Genomic DNA, 18,434 nt, shown 5'->3' on the forward strand with positions numbered 1-18,434 from the left:
AGTACTTTTTTAAAAAAAGCTTTAAATGATGATAATATGACAGAATTAATGAATGCATGTAGACTTGTGGGTAGATATATGAGTAAAGTTTTTACAGCCCTAACACACCTTGGAATTCAGTTTCCAAATATGGTTTGCTTATTTTTCCTTTCCTATCATGAACACATCTTCCACCCTGCCAGATCTTTATTCATTATGAAACAAATTCCTGGGTACATAAAGTGATGCTAAAATTAAACTGCTTGTCCTGTCATCAGTATACAGCTGCATAGAGGGACATAAAAAGGTCTGGAGCCTCTTCTCTCTTTCTCTCCTTAGTGAACTATTTTCTCCCTTTTACTGAAGGGAAACCTGTCCTTGCTTTGCAGTCAGCCCTTTCCATCCCTGGGGCTTGCCTATGTGAACTGGTTCCCAAAAGAAAATAGCCTCTTGACAACGGCAGCAGAAGGTGTTGCAATGACATACTGTGTTTATAGAGGAAAGTATGCCTGGAGTGCTGCTTATTTTGAACTAATGAGTCCTTAATTGGCCAGAATACTTTATTGCTTGGTAATCCCTGGCCTGGCTTTTCTTCATGAGATGCTCACCAGAGGTAGAGAATTGCTAAAGCGACGCTGGGCTTGCAGAATGGTTTTATTGTTGTGTATGAATGCAAAGCAAAGTAATTCAAGGACCTGAGTGTGTTCTTACTGTAAGGAAGCCAGGTGGTGTGCCTGAATAGGCAAATAATCCTTGTGGCATACGGTAATTGCCATGTGTAATGGACTGGATGTCCCTTATGTCAGTAGAGGCAATTTCAGAAAGTCCCTTATATCATAAATGTTAAATCTGACAAAAGCTGCAGTCGTCTTTGCACTGACACCTTATGTGCAAGAGAATACCTGAGGACCAGGAAAAATTAGCAGAAAGAGCATATGTAGCATGAGACTCTTAATTTCAGGGTCATGAGTTTGAGTGCCACATTGGGCAAAAGATTCCTGCATGGCAGGGGGTTGGATTTGGTGACCCTTGTGGTCCCTTCCAGCTTGACAATTATGTGATTCCATGCTGGGGCCCTCATTTTACCCCTGCTTCTCAAGCCACTTGGGTGTTCGTGCAGCCTCTGTGCACTCTCCACATCTTTGGAGAGTTGGGTAACCCTCTGGAGCAAATTTCAGAAGGCAGAAGGGCTGTAAAGAGGAGAGGAAGTCTGCTCACACACGGTTGAATAGTCATCCCTTGCTGAGAATCTGAACACTTAGCAGAAATACTATAGAAATGGTACAATTGAAGCTAAACTTAAAACTTTGTCAGCCTTGTAAACTAAGTGGAGTCAAGCTAGGTCAGCATTTGAATGGGGGTTAGTAGTTATCTCATTGCTGCTGTACATTGTATTTGATTGCATCATGTGTTGAGATATAATGGGCAGAGTTCGCCAAAGAAGCTCTGTCTGACTTCAGCTTTTGCAGTGGGTCTTTCCGCACTCTCCTACCCTGCAATTGGATTTGAGGGGAGTTGAGAGAACCCTCAGAACAGCATGCAGGAGGGAAAGAGGGTGGATAATTCCATGCACAGTCAAAATGGTTGGAAGAGCATGATATTGAATTCCACACTATGTTGGAAACTGCCTGGTGATTCCTAAGCAATAAAAGGCTGATTTATATATTTTGGTAAATAGATACTTTGAGGAGACTGTTGCAGAGTCATAAAGTGATATTGGTGTGTTGTGCCACTCTGCAGGTAGAGTTATTACTTTTGCCTGAAACTAAATTGGTGACATTGAGTGATAAGTTTATCCAAAAGTTCAGGATACTTAAAGCAGTACAGTATTCAAGTTTTACTCAGAGTGGACCCATTGAAATTAATGAACCAAAGTCATGTTCATTCATTTCATTGAGTCAGTTTTGAGTAAAATGAAGTTCTGGCTAGCATATGTAATACATATTATTTTTAAAAAACCGACTCATGGTCTCATGCATTGTATTCCATTCCTCTTCTAAATTTTGGTGTTGGTATTCTTCAGCTGGCGGTGTCCTGCAACTTTTTCTGGCTGAGAGAAATTTGGTAAAGTTGGGGAAGGGCACAACAGTGAACTCCTGGGAAAACTGATTCTATGTTGCCCTAACTTGTGTTGTGTGGATAGAGCAGCAATGTGAGGGGGGAGGCTTTTACGAGAGCCCTTTGCTTATACAGTATGGAAGTCTCTACCCATGTTTATTTTAGCAAATTGTTGTCATGCGGGGCAACAGAGAAGGCAAGAAGGCTTGTTGTAGATTTTCAAAGGCTGGTTCATCTTGCTATGTGAACTGTTTTCTAATGTAGCTTGCCAATTCTGTATTAGTTGTTACCCATATAAACATTTGTCTTTTTAAAGCCCATGAACCATTTAAATTGGCTTGCAAAATTTAAAATCACAGTGCAATAACAAATGTAATACAGCAATAAAAATACACAAATTAAACATTTAAACACGTTAAAAGGCAGCTGTGTTGGAGAGCACAGGTAAAAATGACCGTCACAAATAATACTGCTTTCCAATAGGAAAAAACGTCTGTGGCTTTTGCTGGCTGGTAAAGGAACCCATCTGCACTTCGCAGAGCATGGTATTCCACAATACTGGTGCAGCCAATTAATTTTCAATAAATAATTTCTGTCTTTAGCAAATGCAGTATTCATTTCTGGTAGGAAATCTTAGCCAGCTCACCCCCTCAAACTAATACAATAAAAAATAATTTCTGTTAGAAACTACTTTACATGTGGCTACCTAAAACACACTGCAGATTTGAGGCATTAACGTTGAAACCAGATAGGAAAAGAGAGCTCCAAATTGTATTCCTAATTCAACTAACAGACAAGATGCAAGAGTTAATGGACTCTCCTTCTCTCTCTCTCTCTCTCTCTCTCTCTCTCTCTCTCTCTCTCTCCCACCCACACACTTAATTTTTGCTAGGGTGATTACCAACAAGTTTAGTGCAATATACTGTATCTCTTATGTCTGAGCAGAATTTTGTTCAAAAAGGTTCAAAATTACCTGTCCCCCTTCCCCCACAAAAAGCTGCACAACCTGTGGCAAATAAGATACAGGCATGACCAGATAAAAGCTACATGAAGCTGGAAAGGGGTCTCTGAACATGCTGTCATGTTACCTTTAAAAACCCTGTAATAAAATATCTATATTGCTATCCTAGTCACATTAGTTACAGACTCTGCAACTATGTTCTTGGTTCTACTGTACTTTGAAAGGGCTTGTTGTAACAGTAAAAGGTGCACTGGTTCACTTTACACGAGGGATGGGAAACTTGTGGCTCTCCAAATACTGCTGGACTGTGCTTCTCATCATCTCTGACCCTTGACCGTGGGACGGATGAGAGTCAAGCAGTGAGAGCTACAGGTTCCTCACCTGTTTCGTGATAAAAGATGAGAAGGTGAAAAGCATTGTAAAGAGGGGTCTGCTTGATTCCTCATTTAAAAACTCACTTTATCTAATAAACCCATTGATATCCTTAGGCACACCACCTATTTCATTATGTAGAAATATAAATGCTGGCTTATTTCCCAGGCCCATTGAAAAATTTGCTTTAGAGATTATGTGAAGTGCTTTGATTTCTCTAAAGTGTGTTGTTGTTGTTTGTTGTTTGTTTGTTTGCATTGAGGCCAGGAGATGGCAGCGTGTTTGATACTGTCGACAATGTTGTAAACTTTTGCTATCACACTTTCAAATAACCCTAAAGCCTAGAAATTTACTTTAAAAGTTACCAAGGCCCTGATTCATGCATAGAAGAGGGTCTGTTTTATATGGTAGCCCAAAGGCAGAGTTTGTCTAGTGGTAATGAATCATATCTGAAAGCCGCCCCCCCCCCCCCATTTTTGTGGCCCTTCGGTGGATATCAGTGGGCATGACTACTATATGTTTAGCCATATCACAACCAAGCTATGTAAGTGACAGGGAAAGCCATTTGAGGGAAATGTCTCTACAGAGCAAATCATGATTTGCAAGGTGGAAATGGGGCTTGGTTCTCCCAGTCAAAATCATAAGCTTGCTCTGGGCTGATTTTAAATATATATCCCTGCATGTGAAAAGCCATGTTAGGGGGGAATTTAAGATCATATCCCTTCTCCCTCTTGTGTATGTGTTAAGGAGAGAATCCATTTGTGCCGAGGAGCTCTGATTTTTTTTATATTCTGCCTTTCATCATAAGAGCTTGGAGCAAGGCACAATAAGAATTATTACAGATCAAACAAAATGTGCAAGCAGGTAAAATAAATGTGAAATTGCCAAGCCCACCTATAAAAATTCCAAAATGGACATAGCCATTTCAAAAGGCTTAGGTAAACAGCCATGTTTTGAGTCGCCACCTGCCGCCTGATGTGGTACAGCCCAGACACAGGGTTCCCAGCACTGGCTTCTCTGCTTGTGAGAATTCAGCCTGCGGAAAGTCTGTTTATAGGGATTGGCTTGTGGATAAATGGGTGAGGCCTCTGAGTAAACTGCAGTTCCTTGACTCAGTCATGAAAGAACTTGCAGCTGTCCTCAGTTTGCCAGTGCACCTGTTCCTCTCCTTATACTGTCTTTCACTCCTGCTCAAATACTTCATAATGTGCAAGGACATAAACTACCTGACTTAGTGCACTAGCAGTTTAACTCATTGTCTCTAATGAGAGACTCTAAGCAATCCCATTTCCCCCCATTTGCATCTCTTGCAGCCAAGCCTTTGGGCTGAGATTTCACTGTCGTTGTTATGAGGCATTTACAGATGAACCTTTTTTAAAAGGGGGGGACTGATGTTTGTGCTTATATTCACCAAGCCACTGTTAGTAAAAAAAAAAGGGAGGCATTCCATGTGGCTGTGACATAGTGATGAATAAATCTTTTAATAATGGTTTACACATTCCTGTCCCCAGAGGCAACATTTTTGAACCAAACTGCAGAAAGACATCTTCTGGTTGTTGTCCCTCCCACTTCTGTTCTTTATGTCTTCATGGTAGCAGCTTAGCATTTATTTATTTATTATGTTTTTGCTTCCATGGGCTGAAGCAGCATAATTGGATTCAGTGCGGTGCAAATCGCTGCAAATATGTGAGCTGAAAGGATGAAGTTTAGACAGTGTGTGGCCTTGTTTCATAAGTCCACATTTGGTCATGAAGATATTTGGTGAATTTGCCTACAACTGCAATTTCCAGGAAGCAAAAAAGAAAAAAACAACCTTGCTGGAATCTTTCTCTGAAAACAGACTTGCTGTCTGGAAAGAGGACGAAGCGAAGATGGTTTTTCAAGGCACAATGATCAGGGTCTCCAACTTCGATTAGTGGCATAAAAACCTTTCTAGCTGGAGTACTGGAGGAGTGGTTTACCTAAAAATTGCAGATTGTGCGGATATTGACACCGCTGCTATGTGGCAGAAAACATTATGTGCCATTAATTTCCGTTTGTTTAAATGTGTTCTTAAACAGTGTTTGTAAATGTGCTGGTTTAACGAGGAGACTGGGAATTTTGCCTGATCCACTAGTCATGCATTTTTAATGAATGATGGGCACTTTGTCTCTGATGAGCAGCATATTAAATCAATCTGCAGTCCTATTTAAATGGGAGTGTAGGGTGTGCAATGGTAGTCTCTCTTGGGGAGGAAGGACAGCAGATCCTGCAAACTAGAATTGCTTGGGATACAAAGTTGGAGGTGTGTTTTGATTGAGTTAGTAATTTTGGGCAGGGCCCCAGTATGACAGCAGCAGAGAAAATGGAACTAGGAAGCCTTTCAAAAGGCAAAACCAGCCTTGTTGCAAGAAAACTGGTTGTGATGAAAGCCAATAACATGGGGCTAACTATTACGTACTGTATTGCTAGATTTGCAACATTTCTTTCAGAAAAAAATGGAAAATAAACTTTAAAATAGCAGCACCGTTTACAATAATCTTGGGGAAATTTGGATTAAAGGTTCTAGGGTGGTGATGCCAGATTACCCTTTGTTTAAAAGACTAATCCAGACTTCAAATGTATCCTGAAAGGGACAGAATCCCTGTGAAACCATGCAGGGCAGGGTAAATAACCCAGCTCCTAACTACTTACTTTAACGCATATGGATCACATGAATATTCCCTGAGAGGGGAAATATGCCAGTGTCGGATGGGTCCAAGGGCAAAAGTAGGCAGAGCAATTGATTTTGAACACTAGCTGCTTTCCATCTAAGGAAATATCAGAGTTTAAGGACATATTGCAGTCAGGCAAAACCCTTAAGGAAGGTGCAACTGGAGAGAGTAACATGCAAACATGTGCTATTCTTGGATTATGTCATGCTTAAATTACAGGGTGGGTGGCGTGTTATTACCCTACTGTCTTCTAGTTAGGCCATCCCACTCTCTCTGGGTGATTGACCCCCCAAAATACTAGAAGTCTGTAACACCGCTGACAACGCAGTCTGAAGAAAGCAACTGTATTAAGTACTCCCTACTTTCCCTAAAGGTAAAAAAAAAGTGTGTGTTGTAGCCATGAGTAGGTTTGGTTGCCTGGGATAAGTGCTTCTGAAACTGCCTTGATCTTTCATACTGCAGCTCTGTTTCTTAATTTTTCCATAATGCATGCTAAATAATTCAGTGTCTTTTATCAGGAGGAATAACCTGAGAGAACTTCTGTTCTCCTGCAAGCTAGCTTTCAAGTTTGCCCTCTGATGTGCTGCAGCAATGAAGCAGTAATGGGCTTTGATTTGTGGAGTCTTGCCGTGGTCCGTGCTGTGAAGCAGGAGGAGGATTTGCTGTACCTGTGTCAGTCAAAGTGCCTTGGCCTGCCCTGTTGCCGTTTCTTCATATCAAGCCGTGCATACAAGAACAGTTACACTTATAACCCTGCTGGCACACTCTGGGCTAAGCCTGTCAGTTCCCTTTATGTCACTAGAAAGATAGCAAAAGAAGTCACTCCTGACAGATTGATTTTGGTTGGGGGAAAGAGGAGTGAACAGGGGACAGAAAGAGCAGATTTTCTCAGCCTGCACAGGAAAATAAACCCAACAACTTCATACTATATGAGTGGATTGCAAAACAAAACTAAAAACAAGGGACAATTTATTTCATGCTTCACATTGTAAAATTAACATACTTCCTAAACATATATGCCTACGTTGGTCGAGGTAACGATTAAAATATAATTTACAGCTAAATAGAGCAGGCATAGGTAACTGCAGTTATGGGGCCTGATCTGCCCCCCCCCCCAAGCATATTATTCTCCCCCAACCTAATTTTAATAGCTGCAGAAAGAGAAAAATATTGAAGTAGACACTGTGCTGGAGAAGGTGGAGCCCACTGTTCTGAGAAGGATACATCCTGCCCCCTCGTATTTTATGAGCAGGGAGCATGTGATGACTTCCCTTCTCTGGTGGCTGCATATACCAGCTGAGGAGGGTCAGAATTGTTGGCCTGTGTGAGAAAGTGCGAGTTGATCACGCCCATCACTGGTATGCAAAAACTACCCGTTATGCAAAAGCTTTGATAATGCAGCCTATATGCCTTTAATATTATAGTTATGCCTGTTTCTTCGTGACAGAGGGAGGCAACCATGTAGCTGATTTCTGCTTGGAAGTCTGTACATTGCAAAAACAGTGCTGCTGCTCCCTGAGCCACAGCATAATGCTCTATGGGAGGAGTCCACACTGGCTCCTCTCCACACCAGCGTTTATTGTCTAAAAGCTGTGCTAATGCTGGCATTGGGAAGAGCTTCAGCATGTGGTCCAGAAGTGCTTGCACTATGCTGCTGACACAGGAAGGAACAGCACTCCTGCCACTCCCATGCTGCCAAGGTGACTTAACCCTATCAAACAGCATTGAACTTGACAGAAATGATGGAAAGTTACTGGGCAGAACAGTGTTTTCTTTATAATAGGGCTGGTGATCTTATGGCCCTCCAGATGTTCTTAGATTCCCATTAGCATGGTCAGGGAGGATAGCAGCTGTAGTTCCAACTATACCTGCGTGGTCAAAAGTTCCCCAGCCTTGCTCTAGATACTGTTAATAAGCACAATTATTTTTAAAGTCATAAATATTCAGAAATGCAGAACTGGATGAATTGCTAGGAAATTTAGAGGTCACTAAATGAATATACCATTCACTCAGGTGGAGTTAGCAGAAGACTCTGGGGTGATGCAGGATGGAGTCTCATAGATCCTAGTGCCCATGTTTGGCCAGTCCCTGGTTCTAGTAGGATTCATTATATCCTTTATTAAGGACCTTGAAAAGTTAGATTTCTCTTTCTTCTCTTACACACACAAAAGTCAGGCATTAACTCAGTTTGTAGGATATAGCTGTAGCTCAGTTGGTTGAGCATAGGACTCACTCTCAGGGTTGTGGATTCAAGATTGGCCAAAATATTCCTGAATTGCAGGGGTTGGACTAGATGACCCACATAGTCCCTTTCAACTCTACAATTCTATGATTGTGTGAAAAGGGTCATGGTTTCGGTTTGAGATTATAAATTTTGGGCTTTAGCTTGTTTTTAATACATTTGGATCTTGTTGTTAGCCAGATTTCCCCCCGATTTGCTATAATGGAAATGTAATAAAAATCTGATTCCATTCAAAAGACTAAATAGTATGAATGTAATTGTGGTCACTTCTGTGCCTCAGAAGCACACTCCATTGTCCCTCAAAACAGACAGATGCCAACAACAACAACGTCATCTGCCAAATGGCAGACAAAGGCATCACTCTTATCTTCTTACCTGGGAGTAAGCCCCAGTGAAATCAAGGGAACTTAATATTAGACATGTATAGGATTGTGCTGTAAAAGACGTGTCTACAATGACTACTACTGCTTGTTGCATCAGCAAATACAAACATAGTACAGTAAACAAGTAGAGTGGACGATGACCTTTATGGCACTGGATTCTACTTTAGCTGGAAACCTAGACCTGGAACATGGAAATTAATCATTTCATTCATTATTTCCACACCTAATAGTGGGTATAATGTACTATAGAATGCTTATTGATGCTGCGCCAATATGCTTACTAGAAACTCGAAGTGCTGGAAAATATTCCCGATTTGCTAAAAGCCTTTTGTTGCAGCCTCTGCTTACAACCCAACCATTGTACAGTAGGTGTCACTCTGGTTCTCTTAACTATGAATGGGCTGTAAAAATTGCATACCTTCAAAACAAGCTTTTATACACTGCCCGAGCATTCCACGTTGTGGCAGGTGCCATATTCACAGTGGTGGTATAAATTTTCTCCATTCTGCATGAACAATGTGCTTGAACTTCAAAAGCACTAGTGTCTAGAAACAAGTGGAGCACAGCCTAAGTACTTAGTTTGCTGTATGTCACAATTAGGCCTGGGCAGTATAGCAATATACCGCCCAGGACTGGTGTGAGGAGCAGACCGTGATGTTGGCTTCACTCAGTGGTATATCACTGATGAAACGGCCACGCTCCTGTGTCCCTCAGCTAGCAGCGTAACTTCGTCCAGGGGTTGCTGCTAGCAGAGGGACTCTGAAGTGCAGCTGTTTCACCAGCGATATACTGCTGAGTGAAACTGGCATTGAGGTCTGCCCGCATACAGCACAGAGGGAGAAACAAGTTGCATTGGCAAGGTGCCTATACAGCTTGTTCCTCCCTTCCACATCTTTAAACTGCTCGGCCGGGGGGCACCCGGTTGCTACTCCCTTCAGCCAAGCATTTAATAGTGCCCCCTGTCCAGTGCTGGCTTGCCCAAGTTGGCAGCCGGGTGGGGGCTCTGTGAAACTGGCGACCCCTGACACCCCAGCAGCATTGGATCGCTGGGGGGGGGGGGCCTTCTTCTTCGCCCCAGCTGCACAAAGCCCAATGCTGTTGCGGTGTTGGATCGCTCAGATGCAGAGTGAAAGAAGCCTCCCCACCCCCCACCCCATCTGAGTGATCCGATGCTGCAGATGGGATTGGGGGAGGCTTCTACGCCACAGCTGAGCAAAGCCCAATGCTGCTGAGGCGTCCGGATTCGCTCAGCTGGGGGGGGGGGAGCCCTCCTGCCCCCCAGCTGAGCAGTGGCCTAGGCCAGCTGCATTGGCCCTCCTGCAAGACACTGAGGTGAAAGGGTTCCAGCTCTGGCGTTGAGAGCTGTGGCAATTTCACCCTGCCTCTAGCTGGCTGGGGCCAATGGATTTTGTTTCACCATCGTGGTATATCGCCAAACTGCAATGTCTAGCTGGTGATACATCACGATGTTGAAAATGTAACATTGCCCAGCCCTAGTTACAATATGCTCTGACTGAGATAATGAAGTAGGTTTCAGGTTTGTTTGTGTAGAAGACAATTGTGTAGAATTTGCCCTAAAATGTGACACACCTAAAAAGTGCTGCACTTGAAACCTAGTCTCTTATTTTCCCTCCTGTTCTTTCTGGATATAATGACTTTTCGAGGTCTCATTATTTATAACAATACAAAATACGGTGGTCAAGCAATGGTGTTGGGAGGGGCTATGGGGGGCTGGGCCCTGGATCTTTTGCAGTAGACCCTAGATCTGGTGTCTGTCCATCCATCCCCGTGTCTCCCCTTTATTTCATATTTGAATTTACTTACAGGGCAGCTTTCCCTCTGAGTCAGCCTAATTTACACTATACATTTGCATTAACAAACTTGTATGTAAATGCGTGTCATGGTCCTGCCTCAAGTCCTTTTAAGGCTGTAGGAACATCCCTGTAGTCAAAATTTAACACCCTGTTTAGATTTATTACTAGCTTGTTTAAAATCCTTATGAAACAAGTGCTTTTTAAAGATTCTAGGTTTCCATAAGGTGCCCCAATGACAGCAGTGAACAAGAATGTAGCAGCTGTGCTTCTGTTGTCAACCTATTCTCTCAAATACTTTCAAAATTGAGGCTCGCAAATGCCTTACTACTTACTTTTGGAATTAAAAATACCAGCTTGTTTGGACTGCATAGCAGCACTACAAAGGATTAACCATGGCCTACTTGGCCTATTCAGTTCATTGGGGAATCTGTATGGATTATTTTGGACTTGGACCAAGATATCTGAGAAAAAGTGTCCTCTCTTGGGTGGCTTTGAGTAACTGACTGTTATTTGAAAGGGCAAGTGACATAAGGCAGGGCTTCTTTAGTGGTGGCCCTTCACCCCTGAAATTCCCTCCCAAATGGCATTTGATATTCAGCCACTGCAAAAAAAAAAAAAAAAGGAAAAGGAAAAGGAGTTGAACTTGTCCAGGCATTCAGATGTTGAAGTAGTATTTGTGGTGAGGTTCTACAGTTTTATCACATGTTCCTTGTTTTTATTTGAGTATTTTCTTTTGATTATGGTATTTTATTATTGCTGTAAGCTACCTATGCTCCATTTTAGAGAAAGGGTACAATAGAAATCTATCAAATAAATAACGCCTTCCTTGCAGATGATGATAAAATGGAATAAGTCCCCATACGCTACCCTGAGTACCTTGAAGGAAAGGCAGGGTACACATGTGCTAAAGCAAACTTCAAATACTAAAAGTGTCAAAATTCAAGTAGGGGTGAGGTTCAGGATATTGTCAGTGGTGAAGGAATAGTAACTATATTCTCAAAAGTATTTTTGTCACTGTATCTTATGACAGGAGTGGGTTGACATGTACCATCTACTTAAAACTAAAACTCTTGCACCACCAGTTACATAATAAACTTAGGGTACAGTCCAAACTCCTTGCTGCTTCATCCCACCCTGCCTTTGCCCAGATGGGGTTTGAATTGCTCTGCCAGAAAGCAATAGGACTTAGTTGGAATCGCTTGCTTGTTGCAGCATAATTAATCTGTGCTAAATTATCCTGTGTATGCTTTCTTGCTTGGTCTTGGTCTCCAGTGCAGCACACAACGTGTGCTAAGAGCTTTCTGAGATAGAACTAACATGGTGAGAAGTGGGTGAAACTACAGTCCATTCTCCCTATATGCTAGCTTGAGTTGGTGGATTTGTGTTTTTTGCATCAGAGTGTTCAAAAGCCTGTGGTGGCCTTCTAATTTAACATCTCATTCTGCATGTGTAGATTAGGTTTTAAACATGTAAGGCATAGTATTATTATTATTTAATTTATATCCCACCCTTCCTCCCAAAGAAGTCCAGGGTAGCAAACAATGAGCATTAAAGCAGTAAATGCATCTTAAATGAAGGATCAACCAAGGTCCACCTGGCTCAGGATTTTTGGGAAATCCCAGAGACCACTAGGAGGAGGTCTGCCAGAAATGGGCTACTGCAGCAGGGCCTACCCCCTAACCCAGGGGTGTATGAAGGTGGGATCAACACCCCTCTCCCCTTGCCACCTTGAGGCCAGTCAGCTGGAAACAAGGTCAAAACCACCAAGGACTTTTTGAACATAAACATTTCGGCCCAGGAATTCATTTTCAGAAGCAAAATGCCATTCCTGGTGCCCTCCTCCCCCGCAAGCTTTCTTCATTCTGGCAGCCTATTTGGATGGCAAAAACAGTAAAAAAAAAAAAATGGAAGTCAGAAAACCTTGGTGATCTTAACTGCAGATTGCCCAGAGTCCTACCAATAGATGCTGACCCCTTCTTTCTCACCAGCAGTGAAACAGATTCTGCTGGGACAGAATCCTTAAATTTCCATACTAGCCTTCCTCTGAGGATCACAGGGCGGTAGACAATATAATTAAACGAAAATGCAAACCGTAGCAACAAACAAAAACAGTAACCGCCCTCCCCTACATAGTTTTAAAGGCCATAGATTGGGTAATTAAAGGCCTGAATGGCAGCGTTCCCACCGCACTCCGAAGAGGCGGGGGGGGGAACCCTCCGTGGAGTCCCTGAGCGCTTCCCCACCCACTCGTGGGTCGGAAGCGTGAAGCTGCTCTCCGGGCTGGGCCCCAACCGCGTTTCGCCATCACAGGCCTCGCCCCGGACTCGGAAGGGCTGAGGGGCGGTTTTACAGCAAGGCCGCGAAGCAGCGGCGGCGAGGTAGGCGCTTGTGTCCCGCGGAGAAACGGGGCTTCCCGCCTTGCCAACGCAGGGCTCGCGGCCGGCCCCGGTGCCGCTTCCAGCCAGGCCAGGCCGGGCGAGGAAGAAGACACTCCTCCCCGGGGTAGTAGCGCCTCGGCGCCGGCTGAGGGAGGCAGGGCCCGGGCGGGGCGCGTCGGGGAAGCGAGCGTGGAGGCCGGCGGAGGTGAATGGGGGGAGGAAGGGCTCTTGTGAGCAGCGCCTCCCTCTGTCCCTCCTTGGGGTGAGGCGGCGCGTCTGACTCAACAGAGGAGGGCGAAGGAAAGTTTCTCCCCAGCCTCTGGCGGTGCGGTGCCTGGCCTGCCTCTCTTCGCCACCCGTGGGCCGGCGGGCAGCCAGGCAAGGCCACCCTGCCCTCCTCTCCTCTCTCGCTCTCGCTCTCCATGGAAACTTCTCAGCCGGGCAGCACCACACTGGGCCTCAATCCCACGAGGGTAAGAAGAAGCACGCGGGTTGTGAGAGGAATTTGGGAGTGGGGCCTTTTAAATTCCGCCACCCGGTAGTTGGAAGTCGCCGCTGTAGTTGCATCTGGACTGGTTTGGGCTGCCTTTGTGGAAGGGGAAATGAGGTCGTTTGGGTATGTTGGGGTTTGTTTTCTCTCTCTCTCTCTCTCTCTCTCTCTCTCTCTCTCTCTCTTACTTTTGATTTTTAATTAGGTTTAATTTTGGTGATCGGCTCCCAAGGGATGTGTATTGATGGGAGCGTATATAATTATAATTAATAAAAACAGACTTCCGGGGTAGACCACAGGAGAGTAATGGCATTTCTTGGTCGCTGCTGCTGTTACTAGGATACCTTTAAACTGTAGCCACAGCCCCTATAAGATGGGGGGGGGGGAGAGATCTTAGTTTACAATATAGGACTGCCTTTTTTGTGAAAATGTTTCAGAATTGCCAGTTTTGACATGTCATTTTAAGCCTTAAATGATTGCATGTAGAATTCTGTTTTCATTCTTCAGATACCTGTAAAGTCACTTTCCTAGTTTGCCATTTTCAGGCTTTTAATGTTTCGAGAGGGTGTGTTTTAATGGTGTCTGTGTTGCAATGTAATTACTGGTGAGCTAACAGTGTGTTCTTAATAAGTGTGGTAGCTTAGGAGGAGTGAAAGGAGCTTGACTCCCAAGGGTTGTGGCTATGTCAAAAACTGAAAGCAAAAAAGTGAAAGCAATCATCTGCTTCATCTCTAGAGTATTAGTAGTGCGTGTGCTGGCTGGGGTTGATGGGAGTTGTAGTCTAAAACATCTGAAGGATACTAGGTTAGCGAAAACTGGGCTAAAATCACACTCCATCCCTCTAGCCTACTCCTTCATCATTTCCAGTCTTATGATACTGAGACAATTTAAAGGGAAAGTTGACTCATGCTACTGGTTAGTGATTACCTGCCAAACATATGTTGCATGTACATTATGAGTCAAACTTCAGCCTACGGTAGCTCTATATTATTTCAAGAAGATTTTTGTGTTCTTTGATCCTGTGTCCCCATCTTTAAGCTAGCTGCTTCAAGTGGTCTTGCCAACTTGGTATTTAGGTAACTGTCAGTATTCTAGCAGCTTCTGAGTTGTATCCCGTCTAAGTTTGCCTTTTACATGAGCTTCCCCACCCCCTTGCAGTTTGTAAATACAGAATTTACTTACATAAATATATAGCTTTTATTTCGTATAGGTGGCAGTGGAAGGTGGCAGTGGCAGGCATTTCAGTTGCATATAACTATGCAGCAGTATTTTACTCATTCCAACACTTTGTGTTTGCTCCTGTGTTCAGTGGGGTGCACTTTCAATTAAGTGTACAGTACTTCAGATTGCAGCCCTTTCTTACCTCCTTTGGCATACATGGCACTTGACAGCAAGTCAGAGGACAGGTCCCTGCCCCTGGAGCAAAAAGCAAAAGCAGGGGTGAACAAGGAAGAATACGTGGCTATTTCAGTTATATTTGTTTAGGTTCCGTTACAGGATGCATTACAGAATAGGATGTTATGTGCTTCTTGAATTCATCATGTAGAGCATGGGGATAAAACTCCTTTGAACTCAGTTCATCATGGGTGTTTACTGACCACAGTGCTGTCAGTTGTTAATATACTTTGTATTTAATGCCTATTGAATTTCATGTTATCTCAAATGTGGTTCAAACTGTCTTGTTCTTTATACTGAAGTCATGATTTCTAGTGAAATAACTGCATGCAGTAGTGTCTCATTATTCATTAGCACAAGCTTTGAGGTATATTTTTGAGTCCAAAGACAGAACTGGGCTAGTCCTTTATGACGGCTGAGTTTGCTTTTAAGTAATTTTTGTCAATCTCAGGTATGGAGGCTGCTTTCTTCTGCAGTTTCTATTTCTAGCTACACTCCCTTTGATTGAGTGTCGTGAACAGATCATTAAATAAGGTAAGTGTTTCTGTATTCCTTCAGTTCTTTCTACCTTCTCATCATTGGATAGGACAAAAAAGTCATAGGCTCATAAAAGGAGCATTAACACTGTACCTTTTGCATTAATTCGCTCCAGCTTTTCTTCTGTTACTTTTATACACTGCCTTAACTGCTCCCCCTTGTACTGTGAAACTTCTGTACTACAGGATGTTGTCTCCAAAGTTTAGGTTGTGATAACTCAAAATAAATTTCCTATGTAGACCAACACCATTCCTAATGGGATTTCTCATACCCATAACCCTTTCCTGCAGATACTTTCAGGTATGTTTGATGCTGTTGAAATAAGTCTGCCTTGTAGTCCAGAGCTCTTGAGAACTGAACAAGTTAGAGGCTACAGTTATGTGAGCTAAACTTCCAGACAATCTGAAATTAGCGTTGTATGAACTTGAATTTTAGCTGCAAAGTATGTCCTTTATAGCCAGTACATGAAATGGGTTTTTTTCCTTGCCCAACCCTGTGCAGCGCCACTTAATTTTGCAGCTGCAAAGTTGCTACTCCACCCTGCAGTCTTAACATCCTAATTACTTGTTGTGAGGTATAGCTTTTGGCTAGAGCTACTAAAACTAAACAGGAGCATAGTCCTGTTTCTGTCTTTTCTCTACTGGATCTTGGGTTCTTGAGGGTGAACTCTCTCATTCAATACACACTCTTATTATAAAATAAGATTTGCATGGTGTTTCTCAGCTTTAGAGGGCTTTAGCATTTTATCAGAAGCCTTCATCGGTGACACTTTTGAGGTGCTGCAGTACTATTGAAGTCTGTTGTGTTGTTGCTTTTAAGGACATTACCATCCCCAAAAACGCTTTGCTCACCTGCATGTGTCCATGGAACACAGAGTAGTTTAAGCAATCTCATCTACTAAAGACAGAGCAATACAGAGTTTGTGGATTTGAGGAGAGTCAGTGTGGTATAAGTTATGATAGTGCAGCCCATTGGTTCAGTCTACCTCTTTATTCTGCCTTCCCCAAAACTATTTCAATAGTATATCTTGGGGATCGTATTCTTGTTGGGTATTTTATTATGGGTTGATTTTTGTTGTGGTTCCCCAGATTCTTAAGCTTAAGAGCTGCATATCAGAATCCGGATTTAGGGGCCTATGCCTGGCTCATCATCAGCTCACCTGAGCAGCACATTCGTCTTCTCCCACTCAGCCCTTCTCCAATCCTGTGGAGCATCCTACTGTTCTACTGCTGTGGCTTTTTCTCTGGCTTGTAGGTCCCAGCCTGTAGCTGTAAAGAGGACACTGTGGCAGGCAACTCTTGTGCACAAGAAAATACTACTTTAATTTCTATTCTCATGCTTTGAAATGCTTGGACCTGCTATTTGCTTACTTGGCATAGAACAGTACTGATTAATATACTGGCATTTTTCCCTTCCCTCCTCACCCCCAAAACCCCAAGGAAACGAATTTAGGAAGTATGTAGTTTTTAATTTTAAAAAATTCTTTGAAATCAGAATTCAGAGAAAAGGAGGTTGTTTCTTGCTCTCCTGGCCAGGGGATTTTCCCCCACAAAGACTATAGAGATTTCCATGTATTCTGTGTATTTATTTTGTGTGTGTGTGTATGTACACACACAGAGAGAGAGCTTACAGGAACTAGTAATGTATTTTAAAGCTTTTACCATTTCCATTATGGAACACTGTTTTTGTTTTGCTTTTTAAGATACAGTTGGGCAGATCTAAATATAGCAGGCATTCCTGAAACCCATTAGATTGAGCTCATTAAGTTATTTGTACGTTCTATAATTTGCTTTCCTATTTTTATCAGTTACAAAGTCTTTGTGTGCCCATAAAGCCTGTTCTACTGCTCTCTAATTGGCCACCTCCTGTTTGACTGATTCATTTCTGTCGGAAACAGTTGCTACAGAAACAGTTAGTGATGTCATGTCACAAACTTGTGGTATCATTGAATGTGTAGAACAGGAGGTGTCTGGTTCTGCATCTAAGCTTTTTCTCATTTTAGACTGGTTTTGCAAAATTGCAGAAATGGTTCAGTGGGTTCAATGGAATTAAATATGGTATCTAGCCAAGTTGCAGTTCTCTTCCCAAACTCTGGAATTTGGGCTGGGTGGAGGCCTTACATACTTTGGCAAATATTAGATGTCCTCTATTTTTGCAGCTATGCTTACTGAAGGTGGCAGAAGCTCAAAAACCTTCAGCTGCTGTTTATTGACTGAAGCTCTGTTAACAAACATTTGTTTGTGCACTGTCTTAAATATCTGTTAGGCTGAGTTCCAGTGGTAGCATTTGATACATGATTGACTTTGGCCTCTGTACAGACTAGTAGCAGACTTGCTGAGCTCTTCCAAGTTTTCATTTTCACTTGTTGAAGAGCGTAGGACACGGTAGAAGCACTTCCGATTCGCTTCCTTTCAACAATCCTTGTATAAGTATCTCAGAGTCTGTAGCCGTCATGTTTACTCACATGATGAATTGGACTCTCTGCCAAGACCTGTGTAATGTGATGAGGTCACAGACGCTAATGTGATTTGACTTGCTGCATGTCGTAAAGGATGAGCTAGTGTGGTTGTAAAAATTGGCTTATGCATTTTTTCAGTCTTGGGTAACGAAGCTAGAAAAGTGAGTTATAGGGAATAATTGGCCTATTAATACCCTTTTGATAGAGAGCTAGAAGGGATTTAAATAAACTGCATCCGTGTTTGTCTTAGGGGTCTGTGACACTGGTGCAGTGCATCAAATCTATCCACCCTACATGTACCAGATTCTTCAGCCTGTGCTGGTTTTCTTCTTATCCATATAGGTCATAGAAGGGCTGGAAGATGTCATGGGTTGTATAACATCCACAGCTGGCTTCCCAGGGTCCCTGTGGGAGTGTCTTGGGAGTTAAAGTCCCTGATTTGACCAGGTGTCTTCCTGTACTTCTGGATGTGTGTGTGGGGGGGAATCTGATGAAGAGCCCAAGAAGCTGACATCAGGATATTCCCCATTTTCTGACCTTGCATCCATTAATCTATTTGCATACCACATATCATAAAAAACATCTCATGGCAGGTTACAATAAAATCCATTAAAATACAATAACAGAAAAATAAACTTAACAGCTTTGGTAGGCAGTTCAAAATATAACATAAA

The 18,434-nt window shown here is 42.9% G+C and overlaps 2 protein-coding genes across 15 annotated transcripts in view; one reads left to right on the plus strand and one right to left on the minus strand.

Moving 5' to 3' along the window:
• Nucleotides 1-18,434, minus strand: part of TGIF2 (TGFB induced factor homeobox 2) — a 371,431-nt gene that overhangs the window by 299,305 nt on the left and 53,692 nt on the right. The gene's annotated exons all lie outside the window — the stretch shown is intronic.
• The window catches only part of DLGAP4 (DLG associated protein 4), a 334,346-nt gene that overhangs the window by 284,537 nt on the left and 31,375 nt on the right, over nucleotides 1-18,434 (plus strand). The window contains exon 1 of one of the 14 annotated variants that reach the window (XM_083746171.1): nucleotides 12,708-13,353. The exons of 9 other annotated variants lie outside the window; for them this stretch is intronic. The gene's annotated coding sequence lies outside the window, so the exon portion shown is untranslated. Of the gene's footprint in view, nucleotides 1-12,707; nucleotides 13,354-18,434 lie in introns of those variants that run through there. 4 more of the 14 variants (XM_083746174.1, XM_083746166.1, XM_083746164.1 and 1 more) reach the window with 4 other exon arrangements.

The sequence above is a fragment of the Podarcis gaigeae genome (genome assembly GCF_964106915.1).
Source record: "Podarcis gaigeae genome assembly, chromosome: 6".
Classification (NCBI taxonomy): Eukaryota; Metazoa; Chordata; class Lepidosauria; order Squamata; family Lacertidae; genus Podarcis; species Podarcis gaigeae.